Below are 14,836 nucleotides of genomic sequence, written 5' to 3'. Positions count from 1 at the left end.
ACCCCCACATTAAAAAGGGTACGTTCTGACTCTTTATCCTTTCCCCGGGGCAGAACTATGACCTCAATGAGAAATACAATTATAGAGTCATTGCAGGAGATTTATAGATATTACCCACATACTCTCACTATAAATATGTAGCCTCTCTTTCAGAAAAGGGCACAGTGACCATGGCATACTTTGCTGAAGAACAATGGTCTTGACCTAATGATCTTCAATGAGAAGAAAAAATCATGATATGGAAATGTCAGAGGTCTCAAGCCAATTTGGAAATTTTCAGGAAAGTGTTCTCATAACAAGAAGTAGTGTGGTATGATTAGAAAAGAGTTGCCCTAAAGTGAGGTCTGAATTCTAGTCTGGTTACCCTGCTTTGTGATGTGTAACCTTCATAAGTTACACTTGCAGCGTCTGTTTCCTTACCACTGATGCATGCCTACAGTCTCTAAGCCTGCTTACAAGGCCAATACACTATGGTTTTTCTAATCACAGCTGTCTTTAATATTTGAATCCTGATGTAACTTATTGGAGGGGAGAAGAATCTCTCAGTCTTTTTCAGTGAGTTTTTAAAAACTAAACTTTTTAATCAGAGAGGCAAAATCTTAGTGGGGCTAATAAAGGCCTGACAATGACTTTCTTCTTTTCCTTTAAATGTGTAAGGCTGCTATCTACATATGGGCTAATTTTGTCCACCACTGAACCAGAACAGATCCAGTGAACTATGCCTGAATGTCTATCTCAGTGAGACTGCAAGGGGCACTGATGAATCAGAGTTAAGATGAGAGGAGATGAGGTCTCTATATCAAACGGATGATCTGTTTACATCTAAAAGCCACTGTGTCTATACATAGGTCATGTTTTTGAAAGGGAAAATATTCTCTGGCTACTTTAAATGCTATGAAGCAACTCTGGGGTTTCTATTCAACAGAACAAAAAGCAAGAACCAAGAGTTTTAAGTACAGTTCAGACTTCAAATACCTGAGCATCAGCATGTTAATAAATATAGGCTAAAGTCACAGCTTCCCCGACATCACTGTCTCTCAGTTTACATACAATGTTAAAAAAAAAAAAAAAAGAATTTGATACAGCATCAAAGGTTTCTCAACATATTATTTTAAGATAATGAGATAAGGAGTTAAGTACAGGGAAGTCATCTCACAGAAAGGTCGAATTTAGCAACAACAACAAAAAAATAAGTCTTGATTTTCTGTAGACAAAGTTGATCTTAGTTAATTCAGATAAACAAAAAATAGAAATAATAAAAATCACCTGCAAGTCCAGCAATCTGTTAATATTTCCATGTGTTTCCTTATATTCTTTTTTCATGAATATATGTCTGTTTTTTAACAAAAAATGGGACCACAGTGCACATACTAATTTTTAACCTTCTTTTCTCACAAACACTATCTATTGAACATCTTTACATGTCCCTAAAATTTTCTTGTGTAGTCAGCTTTGTACTGCTACTCTGAGGAGACCTAATGCTTCCTCTGAGATGCTTGAGGGGTTTCAGGATTTGGAGAATGGCTGAGTGGACAGAGTTCCATTTCTCCACCTCCACCCCAATCTACACCTTCATCAGCAAAGCCTTTAAAAAATATATATATATATATGCTTTAGCTATATTTTTTACTTATTTGTTTAAAGGATCTGGTGCTAGCCGGGTGCAGCGGCTCATACCTGTAATCCCAGCACTTTGGGAGGGCAAGGCAGGTGGATTACTTGAAGTCCGGAGTTTGAGACTAGCCTGGCCAACATAGTGAAACCCCATCTCTACTAAAAATATATATATACAAAAATTAGCTGAGTGTTGTGATGGGTGCCTGTAATCCCAGCTACTAGGGAGGCTGAGGCAGGAGAACTGCTTTAACCTGGGAGGTGGAGGTTGCAGTGAGCCAAGATCTTGCCACTGCACTCCAGCCTGGGCGACAGAGTGAGACCCAGTCTCAGAAAAAAAGAAAAAAAAAAGCGGGGGTCTGGTGCTAAAGAGAAAAATTGATAATCACTACTCTTTATCACATTTTTAACATCTGTCGTTTGGGGCACACATATATGTTTCACATTCTGATGAATAGATCCCCTTTGGCGTAATAGATAGATGCAGATTTCCTGGGTTTGAATCCCAATTCTGTCACTGACCAGCTGTGTGATTATGTTGTTTTAAAATACAACTATAAATTCTTCAACACTCCTCTCATCAAACTATGGAGTCTAATTCTCTTCCCCTGGAATATCGACCAGCCTTACCGACTCAGTTCTTTTTTGTGTTGGTTTGGTTTTTGTTTTTCGAGACAGTCTTATTCTGTCGCCCAGGCTGGAGTGCAGTGGCACGATCTCAGCTCACTGCAACCTCTGCTTCACAGGTTCAAGCAATTCTCATGCCTCAACCTCCCAAATAGCTGGGATCACAGGTGCCCGCCACCACGTGTGGCTAATTTTTATATTTTCAGTAGAGACGGGGTTTCACCATGTTGGCCAGACTGGTCTCAAACTCTTGACCTCAGGTGATCTGCCTGCCTCAGCCTCCCAAAGTGCTGGGATTACAGGAATGAGCCACCGTGCTGGGCCTGAGTCTAAGGAAGAGACTGCAGCAGAAGTGGCTTGGCATGGCTTCTAAAGCTAGATCATGACAGGCTTCATGGCAGAAGTAGAGAGTATTCGCTTCTCTTTGCCGTACTTTCCTTATCTGTAAGATGAGAAAAATAATAGTATCAATTTCATAGAATTATTTTTATAATTTAATAGTTAATATCCATGAAAGTCTTATCACATGTGGCTTGTAAGCAATATAAAATTGCAATCTACTATTTATTAAGTTGATTTTTTACTTTTTAGAAATTTCTACCTGTATTTGGTATATATTCACATGTGGTTAAAGCTCTGCAGGTAACTATGACTACTTTCTTAGAAATTTATAAACATAGAGTTGCTGGATCAGGATGTATGCATTCATTCAGAAAACATTCATGTTGAACTCGATTCTCACTTTGGAGTGAGAAACTCTGTTCTATAAAAGGCACATGGCATCAATTATCCTGATTTTGTGGGTGGATATTCCCATCACTTCTAAATCAGCTTTCATATTTTTATTAAAAAACTGGAAATAAAAAAGCAAAACATACTTGAGTTAGCAAGAAATCTTATAAACTTCTATGTCTTTTGCTACAGAACTAACAAGACGGAGTTTTCCGTTATTTTGCATAAAGTACCTAATTATGGGCCTGGGAATGGATGTGAATGCAACATAATAAAAAGACATTATAATGGCTGGGTGGCTTACGCCTGTAATCCCAGCACTTTGGGAGGTTGAGGCAGGCAGATCATGTAAGGCCAGGAGTTCAAAACCAGCCTGGCCAACATGGCGAAACCCTGTCTCTACTAAAAATACAAAAATTAGCCGGGTGTGGTTGTGCACACCTGTACATTCCAGCTACTCGAGAGGCTGAGGCAAGAGAATCTCTTGAACCTAGGAAGCGGAGGCTGCAGTGAGCCAAGATGGCACCACTGCACTACAGCCTGGGTGACAGAGTGAGACCATGTTGACCAAAAAAAAAAAAAAAGTTATAATTTTATATATATTTATATATATATATATATAAATTAAAAACCTATATAAGTCAGAGTGCCTTGAATTGCAATGACAGGTAACTCAACCCAAAATAACTTAAGAAAAACAAATTATCAACTTACATATCTATTCATATTAGCTTCAGGCAAGGCTGGATCCAGTATTCATCAAATTTCACTCTGTCTCTAACTCTTGATCTCTTAGCCATGCTTTCTTCTATGTAACTTTGTTTCCAAATGGCCTATCTTCAGGCCAGAGCCCCTGAAATTCCCAGGTTTATGTCTTCCAGTTTTATAACAGTATAGTCAAAGTTCTTATTTGTAACTGCTCACTCTGACCCTGAGGATTAAACAGAAAAGGAGTTCCTTAAAAGATTACTTTGCAGGCTACAGAATTGTTGTAAAGGCCAGAGAACCTTGTCTGCAGCCAAACTTCCAAGATGCACAATTTAAAGAAACTACAGCCAGGGTACATCGGCTGCCGCTGCCACCAACACTGAGGGCTTCCTTTGCACTGGTGGCAAGAGTTCAAATACTGCTGGCATCAAGGCCATTCCAGGCCGAGGAACTCAATCATACAATCACTGCCACCCCCAAAGCCATACATCTCAGTTGCTATCCTCACCAAATGGTGCCCCAAGAGCTTCCTTCTTTAAGGTGTTGACTTCTCCATCTAACTTTCCTATATCTGAGTGACTGGTGGAGTCATCTAACTCACAGACCTGTTCCCTACAGTGAAAAGGATGGGGATAGCGGCACGTTTTCTGTGTTCTACCTTGGTGAGACAAGCCTCATCAGGAGAAAATTCTCTGAAACTTAAGAGTTTTGTTCAAAGTTGCTGGGCCAGAAAGCATGAGGAATGTCTGGAAGAATAGCTCCAGGAGAGAAAGAGTCTTTTAATGTGTTCTGCCAAAACTCTTGGATCTAATTTTCATGGTTCTGGCCAAGGTCATGTATTATAGCTTAGCAATCACTCTCCTGATTTGGGAACCCCTGAATTGTCATATGCCCACTCCTAGAGCCTGGTGTTGCAGCCAGTCCCATGTGAACTAATAAGAGAGCTGACAGTCAAGGAAGAATACACACTGACAGCAGAATCACCAGTGTCCCCCACAAAACCCCCCCTGGTCTTTACAGGGCTCCACCAAACCCCTGAGCCTGTCGTCTTTACCTGCTCCTCCCTGCTGTTCACTGAACTACAATTCATGACTAATTCAGGCTGCAGACCCCTGGCCACGCTCCTGCAGAGAAAGAACAGCAGCGTTATGCAAATCGTACCTATTCTGCCACCTGGGTTCTGGCACCAAAAGACATGGAGGTAGGAAGAGAGAAGAGAATTCCTTTGGAGGAACTACTCTGGGGGCAAACGAGAACTGAAGGGGCAAAAAAGAGAAAGAATGAAAAGTTTGTTTCTTAAAGGCAGAGATTTTGCTTTCCCTTCCATAAGTAGCAAAGGTTTAGACTATCTACTTTCTTGTTCTGCTCTAGATTTACCCACGTATTTAGGACCCTTCGCAAAAGAGGAAGAAAGAAAAGCAGAAAGAGGTGAAAGAACAGAGTGTTGATGGCTCTACTGAGAGCCATTTCTGAGAAGGATGTGGCACCGCCTCATACTGCTTCATATGCCTGTAGGTGTGTATATATATGTATAATGTAATATATATACACATCATGATGTTCAATCTTATTTCTTCTTGCACACTAAAATGTAAGTGAGATAGCAAGTGATAGCAGGTGAACTGTTTTTAAGCTCACATTATAATAAACATTTAAAAAATTGCACATTGAAAAACCCAGCTAAAAATATGAGAAAGAAAAAAACACAATCAGCATTATTTACATATTAGAATACTTCTAACATATACCAACAATTTAAAACTGAGGAATTGGCTTCTCTTGCTTAACTTCAAGAAGTGTTCCCATGTTATTATTGTGCAATTTTAGCTTATTTTTCCTTTGAAAAATCTGCAATTTTTTCTTTTGACCCAATAGTTGTTTAATGAAGTGTAATTATTAAAAATTTGAATGTTGAAGAGCCTTTTAAAAGTTTGTTGTTGGTTGGGCATGGCCGCTCAGCCTGTAATCCCAACACTTTGGGAGGCCAAGGCAGGAGGATCACTTGAGCCCAGGAGTTCAAGACCAGCCTGAGCAACATAGAGAGACCCTGTCTCTACCCAAATTAAAACTAGCCAGGCGGCGGCTAGCACCTGTGGTCTCAGCACCTTGGGAGGTGGAGGTGGGAAGACCACTTGCCCCTGTGAGGTCAAGGCTGCAGTGAGCCATGGCACCACTGTACTCCAGCCTAGCTTAGGCTGGCCATGTAATCCTAATACTTTGGTAAGCCAAGGCAGGCAGATTGTTTGAGCCCAGGAGTTTGAGACCAGCCTGGGCCACATGATGAATCCCCATTTCTACCAAAAAAATGCAAAAATTTGCCAGGCATGGTGGGGCACGCCTGAAATCCCAGCTACTCAGGAGGCTGAGGTGGGAAGATGGCTTGAACCTGGAAGGTGGAAGCTGCAGTGAACTGAAATCATGCCACTGCACTCCAGCCTGGGTGACAGAATAAGACCCTGTCTTGAAAAAAAAAAAAAAAAAAAGTTTATTATTAATTTCTAATTTTATTGCCTTATGTTCAGAAAGTGCTATTGATATTATTTCAATTCTTTGGACTTTACTGAGATGTATGTGTGTGTGCGTACATTTGTGTGGCCTAAGATATGGTAAATTTTCATGAATGTTCCCTGGCGCACCTGAAAATAAGACACCATTTGATATAAGTTCTGTCTTATTTGTAATTTTGGACCTGATCCAGCAATCTGTTAAAGAATGATGTGTCACTATGAAGTTCTAGGCATGCAGAGACAGGCCTCACCTAAGGATATTCAAAAGGCATATTGGGCTGGGTGCGGTGGCTCACACCTGTAATCCCAGTACTTTGGGAGGCCTAGACAGGTAGATCATTTGAGGTCAGGAGTTCAAGATCAGCCTGGCCAATATGGTGAAACCCCATGTCTACTAAAAAAAATAAAAGAAAATACAAAAAATTAGCCAGGCATGGTGCCGTGCACCTGTAATCCCAGCTACTCAGGAGGCTGAGGCAGGAGAATAGCTTGAACCTGGGAGGCAGAGGTTGCAGTGAGCCAAGATCATGCCATTGCACTCCAGCCTGGGTGACAGAGACTCCATCTCAAAAAAAAAAGAATGCACATTGGAAACTGGCACTGAAGTGGCACTCAGATAAAAATCTTGAGAATAAAGAAGAAGCAGAGAGAAAATGCAAACAAGTAGCTGAGGTATATGAAGCGCTGTCAGATGCTAAAAAACTGGACATCTATGAAAAATAGGCAAAGAAGGATTAAATGGTGGAGGAGAAGGTGGAAGTCATTTTGACAGTACGTTTGAGTTTGGCTTCACATGCCAATGCTAATGATGTCTTCAGGGAATTTTTTGGTGGAAGGGACTCATTTTCATCTTCTTTGACAACCCATTTGAGGACTTTTTTGGGAATCCAAGGGGTCCCTAAGGAAGCAAAAGCCAAAGAATGGGGACATTTTTCTCTACTTTCAGTGGATTTCCATCTTTTGAAAGTTGATTTTCTTCTTTTGGTACAGGATTTACTTCATTCGAGTCAGCAGGTCAAGGGGCCTCAATTTATTCTGTTTCACGTCATTTGGTGGTAATGGTATGGACAACTTCAAACCTATATCAACTTCTACTAAAATAGTTAATGGCAGAAAGATCACTATGAAGAGAATTGTCAAGAACGGTCAAGAAGGAGTAGAAGCTGAAAAAAGATGGCCAGTTAATGTCCTCACGAAAGATAGTAAGGAACAACTGTTGTGTTTGAATAACAAGTAATTCAATGCTCTCATTTAATGTTAAACTATAACAAGCACTATTTGAGGATTAACAGAAACAATTTTTGAAGATTTCAAATGAACTCGGCTTTCAGTGTAATTGCACCTAAAGTACTTATAAACAGCTATCAGAGCCCCTATTTGTCGTAGACTTTTGAATTTATTGTTTGGACCACATATTAGGTTGGTGCAAAAGTAATTGCAGCTTTTGCCATTACTTGTAATAATAGGACCATTTATTCGGTCTTTAAAATTGCTGTGAATCTCTGCACGCGCTTTGCTTTAAAAACAAATACTCAAAAGTGAGCCATGATCTTTAGTAGTGGTTGGACAAGACTGTACACTAACACCAGCATGGATCTGTTTTTCCATTGTGTCTGAAACCTGAGCCAAGTAATGTCAGCCTGCTGTGAAGTTAACATCGCTAGGAGAAATCTTCTACAAAAATAATTTCAAATTTTTTCAGTATTTAGTAGTGAAAAATACTAATGCATTAGTGGTAATATATTTCTGGTTTAATATAAATTAAGGACGTTTTCCAGTTGTGCATGAATGTTGGCAAATTAGTAAGTTCTGACAATTGTTTAATTATGTAATGTTAAGCTTAGGTTTAAAAAAATAAGGCTGGTAAATTGGGTCTTTGTCATTTTCTTAAAAAAAAGAAATGTAAATATGTTTGGTACACTAAAAAAAAAAACATGACAGTGAGTTGATGACATTTCATACATTTAAACTTCACCTAATTAAAAAATAATTGAGATTCATCACTACCTCTTACATGGGAAGTTCAAGGAAAGAAAAATAATGTGCAGACACCAGCATATGAACAGTTCTTAGTTGATAATATAATTTCTTTGGTATTGTTAATATTATGTTTGTATCTTTCACTCCAATATAGGTTGTGGTCTTCCCAAAAAAGTTTTAGAACATTATTTATGCATTATAAAGCAAATTTATCCTTATCTGATGCTGATCACTATAATTATTAAGATTAAAATTGATCAAACGTTAAAAATTAAGTCACAGAAAACACAATGAGTGATCCTAAAGTATTGCTCCCCATCTACGCTAAGAACAACTTTCTCCTTTGATTATTTTATAGATATGTCTTTTATAGTTAATTTAATTTGGCATCTCAACATTTTTTCCTGTCTATTACATTTTATAATATAAAGAAAAATTTCTGAGGCTATCATCTATCCGTTTCTTACAAGTTTTTCTCCATATAGCAACAAATTGAAAATGTTGTGCTTGTGAGAAGCTAGATGTGGTGTGTACCGAGAATTGTATATACCAGTGGCCCTCAAGAACTCAAAAATGGTGGCGATAGAGTTCTTTATTAGACTTCAACTGCAAAATGAGCACAATTACTAGATATTTTGTGTCCACAATTCCTACAAAAATATCTAGTAATTGTGGACACAATCTCCTACAAAAGGGACAACTTCCTAAACCTTCAGAATCACAATATAAAGGTGATACCTGTCAGGCATATACCTGTCATATCAGCCAAAGAAATCCAGAAAGGAAAAGTCATGGAAAACAGTTTGGTACCCTTCCCAGCACACACAAACGAGAGATGTAGAGAAAAATGTCAGCACCATCCATCTCAGTGGATTCTTGAGTAAAGGGAATCTTGGGTATCATATTTTGAGTACCCTGATCCCTATAGCAAGACCATGTCCATAAATCAAATGTTTGTTACTATCAAGGCTGATAGTAACAAACATTTGATTTATCTAATGCCTGTTGTTAAGATTTCTACATCTACCACATTACCTTCTAATCACATGTATCTTAAAGGCAAGAATAGGCTCTTCGCTGCAATTATGAGTTTTCTTATTCCCATGATATTTTTCATTTTAAGTTAATAAATTCACATTCCAATGTTTCCTGCAGTCTCCTGGGTAGTTCAGGTTTAATCAGTGACACAGGACTCCTAGAAATTGACAATTGTTAGCAGACTCTGCCTAAGCCCACTTATAAATGCTTGTCTGTTTGGGGATTTATATACTGAGATCAGAAACTAAGCAACCAGGGCTACAATATTAGAAACCAGAAAAGATCTGTAAACAAAGTGAGAATCTACAATTTAGTAAGAGTAAAGTAATCAGGAAATGGCTGGTATCACAAGCTGGATTTCACTATCCACCACTGTACAGAGGACCCAATCATCTAAAACCTACACATGAACATCTTCTCAGAGCCGGGGACAGAGGTGAATGTGGCCCAAATAGACTCTGATGTAAGATATTCTTCCCCACACACTTCCAATTTTATGATGAACAAGTAGTGTGTGTCAGACAGAGGGACTCTCTTAATGGTTTTTCTTGATGATTAGCTTAGAAATCAAACTAATAGCAGCCCAAACATGTCACTGTGGTAGCTGATATGATAGATATTGACCATGCAAGTAGGAAAGAGGGATCAGAGTCAGGAGAATTTTCAATCTAACTACATAGCATATATCTTGGGCCTGAGCCAGTGATGAACTTGTATGTCCTAATTCACATATAAATTCTTCTACCAGCATGGCTGTTTCCACTGTGCCTACCATACTGACTATTAACCTCTTTTCAATCTTCCAGACCTACAAGGGGACTATGTTTCAATTTCTGGATAAACTATGGACTTAGTTAATAATGATGTGTAAATATTGGCTCATTAACTGTAAGCTATGTACCATACTAATGTAATAGATGCATGAATAGAAATTTTCTCAAGTGTAGGTTTTGCCACAGCCAGATAACAAGTTACTAGCCAACAATAACTGAGTGATTAGTATGTGTCAAATGGTTATGATTGATAGTTTTATTTAATTTTTTAGAGACAGAGTCTCACTCTGTCACCCAGGCTGGAGCACATGGCTCACTGTAGCCTCAGACTCCTGACCCCAAGTGATCCTCCCACCTCAGACTCCCAAAGTGGCAGGATTACAGGCATGAGCCACTGTGTCTGGTGCAACTGATAGTTCTAGCTAGAACCAGAGGGATAAAGTGGGGTGAAAGAGCACCTTTTCAACAAAAGAGGGTGCTGTTTCCAAAATAGAAAAGGTTTTGTAAAGACAAAATAAATGTTTTAATTTGCATTTCTCTAATTGTGAGTGAAATTGAACATCTTTTCAGATATTTAAGGGCAATTTTTATATCCTCTTTGTGAGTTGTCTATTTCTGTCTTTTTCACATTTTTCTAACGATTAGTTATCCTCTTCCCCCTATTTTTTATTTTATTTAATTTTCAAAATAGAATTAGAAATAGATGTTTTAGAACAATTTTAGGTTTGTGGAAATCTTGAGAAGATAGTACAGAGAGTTACCATATACCCTACATCTAGTTTTCCCTTTTATTAACATTTTACATTAGTATGGCACATAGTTTACAATTAAGGAGCCAATATTGATACATTATTATTAATATGATATATTAATGTTATAAAATCCATAGTTTATCCCAATTTCCTTAGTTTTTACCTAATTTTTGTTTCTGTTCTAGGGTCACATCTAGGATACAATATAGCACTTAGTTGTGTATCTACTTAAGCCCCTCTTGGCTGTGCAGTTTCTCAGACTTTGCTTCTTTTTGATTATCTTGACAGTTCAGAGGAACTGGCCAGGTATTTTGTAGGATGCTGCACTCTTAGAATTTGTCTGTTGTTTTTCTTATTATAAGACTGAGGTTATTGGTTCTGTTGGGGAAGACCTCACAGGTAGAGTGCCACTCTCATCACATCATAGGGTACACTCTACCAAGAAGTGATTTATGAATATTGATGTTGACCTCAATAACCTGGCTTAGGTAATGTTTGTCAGTAGAGAACTACTGTAAAATTTCTTCTTCCCACTTCTTTTATACTGTACTCTTTGAAATGAGGTCACTATGCACAGCCCACACTTTCAGGATGGGGAATTATGTTCCATCTCCTTGAGGGTGAAGTAGCTACGTAAATTGTTTGAAATTCTTCTGCACAGGAGATTTGTTCCTTCTCATCCATTTATTACTTTATTCAATCATTTATTTATATCTGTATTGACTCATGAATATGTATTTTGTACTAGACTATACTCCAAATCCAATACCCTTTTATTTATTTCATTGCTCAAATTGATTCAGCTTCAGCCAGTAAGAACTCTCTCAAGTTGGCTCCTATGCACTTTTGACACACCCTCGTCAATATGTTTTTCAGATTTTTTGCTTGGGGTGGGTGTGTGTGTGTGTGTGTGTGTGTGTGTGTGTGTGTTTAGCATTTCCTTACTTTCTGGTATTACAAGACAAGATGCTCCCGATTCATCTTGTATAGTGCTTGCCCAAGTGGTAGAGTCGGCTGTTTCTCCAAGGAGCCCTGGTTTCTTTCATTGGAGAATGGTATTAGAAACCATGATCTGGGTATTAAGTGTGCTTTTTGATACTGGTGTGTTTTCTCTTCTATTTTACATAAAGAGTTATTTTTATATTTGAGAGATAAGTCCTTTATCTCTGCTATATGTTTTATCTAGAGTGTCAGTTGTCTTTTAAAGTTATTTGTGATGTTTCTGATATGTAAACATTTTATATTCACATAATAAAATATATCAATATTTCCTGTTACTGCATTTTGACTCACAGAAACCTTTTGTAAATACTGATGCTAAAAAGTAATTCACACATATTTTCTTCCAGTATTTGTATAGTTTCATTTCTTATGTATAAATCCGTATGAGTTTTTTAATCAACTTTTCATTTTCTTCAAAAATAAAAAGCCAATTAGAATTATGACTGGGATGAAACTGAAGATATAGATCACCTGGGGAAGGTTATCATCTTAACAATATTGGGGCTTACACTCTGTAAACATAATTAGAGTTCTCCATTTATTTAGGTCTTTTTAAGTTCCCTTTGCAATGTTCTATAGTTTTCAATGTACAAGTCTTACATGGCTTTCATTAACTTTATTTCACAATATTTTAAATTCTATTGTAAATGGAGTTTAAAAATTTTTTGTTCATTGCCTATTGTTTGCTATTATATATAAATCCAATTTACAAATATTGATTTTGTATTCTGCAAATCTTAAATTCCTGTAATAATTCTAGTACCTTGTTTGTTAACTCCTAAGGATTTTTTACATATACAATCAGGTCAGGCCGGGCGCGGTGGCTCAAGCCTGTAATCCCAGCACTTTGGGAGGCCGAGACGGGTAGATCACAAGGTCATGAGATTGAGACCATCCTGGCTAACCCGGTGAAACCCTGTCTCTACTATAAAATACAAAAAACTAGCCGGGCGAGGTGGCGGGCGCCTGTAGTCCCAGCTACTCGGGAGGCTGAGGCAGGAGAATGGCGTGAACCCGGGAGGCAGAGCTTGTAGTGAGCTGAGATCCGGCCACTGCACTCCAGCCTGGGCGACAGAGCGAGACTCCGTCTCAAAAAAAAAACAAAAACAAAAACAATCAGGTCATCTGCAAATGAGGACAGTTTAACTTCTTCCATTTCAATTTCTACAGTTTTTAACCCTGTTTTTATTTTTGTATTATATCAGCTAGGCCCTTCAGTGCAATGTTAAAGTAGTAAGAATGGACATAACTTAGTTTGTTCCTAATCATAGATACAAAGAATTGGCCTGTTTTCCACTGATAACAATGTTAACTGTAGGGTTTTTCAATAAGTGACCTTAGTTAATGGGAGGAAAGCCTCTTCTATTCTCAGTTTTCTGCAAGTTTTTAATCATAAAATAGTCTTGAATTTTAAAAAATGTTTTGGTGTCTGTTGAGATGATCATGTGGCTTTTTCTTTTATTTTAATAACACAGTGAATTACATTGATTGATTTTCAGATGTTTAACCAGCCGTGCATTTTCCAAATAAACCTACTTGGTCATAATGCATTGTTCTTTTTATATGTTGTTAGATTTGATTTGATAATATTTTGCTGAGGACGTTTATTTCTGTTTACAAGATATTTTTCTTAATAGTTCTATTCTTTGTCTGGTTTTGGCATCAAAGTAATTTTGGCTTCATAAAACGGGTTGATAATTGTTCCTTCCTCTTCTCCTTTCAAAAAGAATTTGTGTGGAATTGGGATGAATTCTTCCCTAACTGTTTGATACAATTTACCAGTGAATAATCTGACATGAAGTTTTCTTTGGGGTAAAGTTTTAAATTATGAATTCAATTTATTTCACTGATATAGAGCTGTTTAAGTTTTCTATTCCTTTTTGGGAAAGTTTTATATTTTAAGTAATTTGAATTTAATGACAGTGCTTCTTTTAAGATGTTTGTACATTCCATCTAGATTGTTTATTAACGTTTATTAAAGTATTATTAAAGTATTATAACATTTATTAATGTTTATTAAAGTATTATAACATTCTCCATAAGATCACCATAATATATATTAAATGTCTATGGGATCTATGATCTACAATAATAACTCTCTCTCATTGCTGTCAATAATTTATGTCTTTCTTTTTATCTTGATAATTCTGGCAAGAGCATTATCAATTGTATTTATTTTCTAAAGAAATAGTTTTTTGTTTCATTGGGTTTCTCATTTTACCATTTTCTATTTTATTGATTTCAGTTCCCTTATTATTTCCTTTATTCTAGTTGCTTTTTGTTCAATTTCCTCTTCCACTTTTTTTTGCTTTCTGAAGGTGGGAGTTTTTTCTTGATAATTGATTTGAGATGTTTCTTCTTTTTGAATATAAATATTTAATGCTATACATTTCCCTCCAAAAAACAGCTTTGGCTGAATATCACACTTTTTAATATATTCTATTTTTCTTATTAAGTTTAGAATACATCTCTAATTTTTTTGTACTTTAGAAGTATGGTGTTCAACTTCCAAAAGTTGGGATTTTCTTTGTCAACTTACTTTATTTTATTTTGTTTTATCTTATTTTATTTTATTTTTTGAGACAGAGTCTTGCTCTGTCACCCAGTCTGGAGTGCAGTGGTGCAATCTCTGCTCACTGCAACCTCCACCTCCTGGGTCAAGTGATTCTCTGGCCTCAGCCTCCCGAGTAGCTGTGATTACAGGCATGTACCACCATGTCTGGCTAATTTTTGTGTTTTTAGTAGAGATGGGGTTTCACCATGTTGACCAGGCTGGTCTCGAACTCCTGACCTCAGGTGATCCTCACATCTCGGCCTCCCAAAGTGCTGGAATTAAGGTGTGAGTCACTGTGCCTGGCCTGTCAACTTATTTTAAATTTAATCTAATTCCACTTTAATCAGAAAACATACTCTGTATGTGTGTAATGTTTCTAAATTCATTGAGACTACTTTTATAGCACAAAATATGATCTATTCCGGGAAACTTGCCACGTACACTTGAAAAGAGTGTATATTCTACTTTTAGTGGGTATAGAGTTCTCAAAATATCAAATAAGTTAGGATGGTTGATAGTGCTCAGATCTTCTGTCTCTGTTGATTTTTG

General features: G+C 37.3%; 1 pseudogene; it reads left to right on the top strand.

Annotated features, from left to right (window-relative positions):
* The first annotated feature begins 6,393 nt into the window (after nt 1–6,393).
* Nucleotides 6,394–7,425, top strand: LOC112626695 (annotated as a pseudogene).
* The last annotated feature ends 7,411 nt before the right edge of the window (nt 7,426–14,836 follow it).

Source organism: Theropithecus gelada, chromosome 6 (genome assembly GCF_003255815.1).
Source record: "Theropithecus gelada isolate Dixy chromosome 6, Tgel_1.0, whole genome shotgun sequence".
NCBI classification, from domain to species: domain Eukaryota; kingdom Metazoa; phylum Chordata; class Mammalia; order Primates; family Cercopithecidae; genus Theropithecus; species Theropithecus gelada.
The sequence above is the reverse complement of the archived record's forward strand: the minus strand, read 5'-3'. Positions and strand labels throughout refer to the sequence as shown.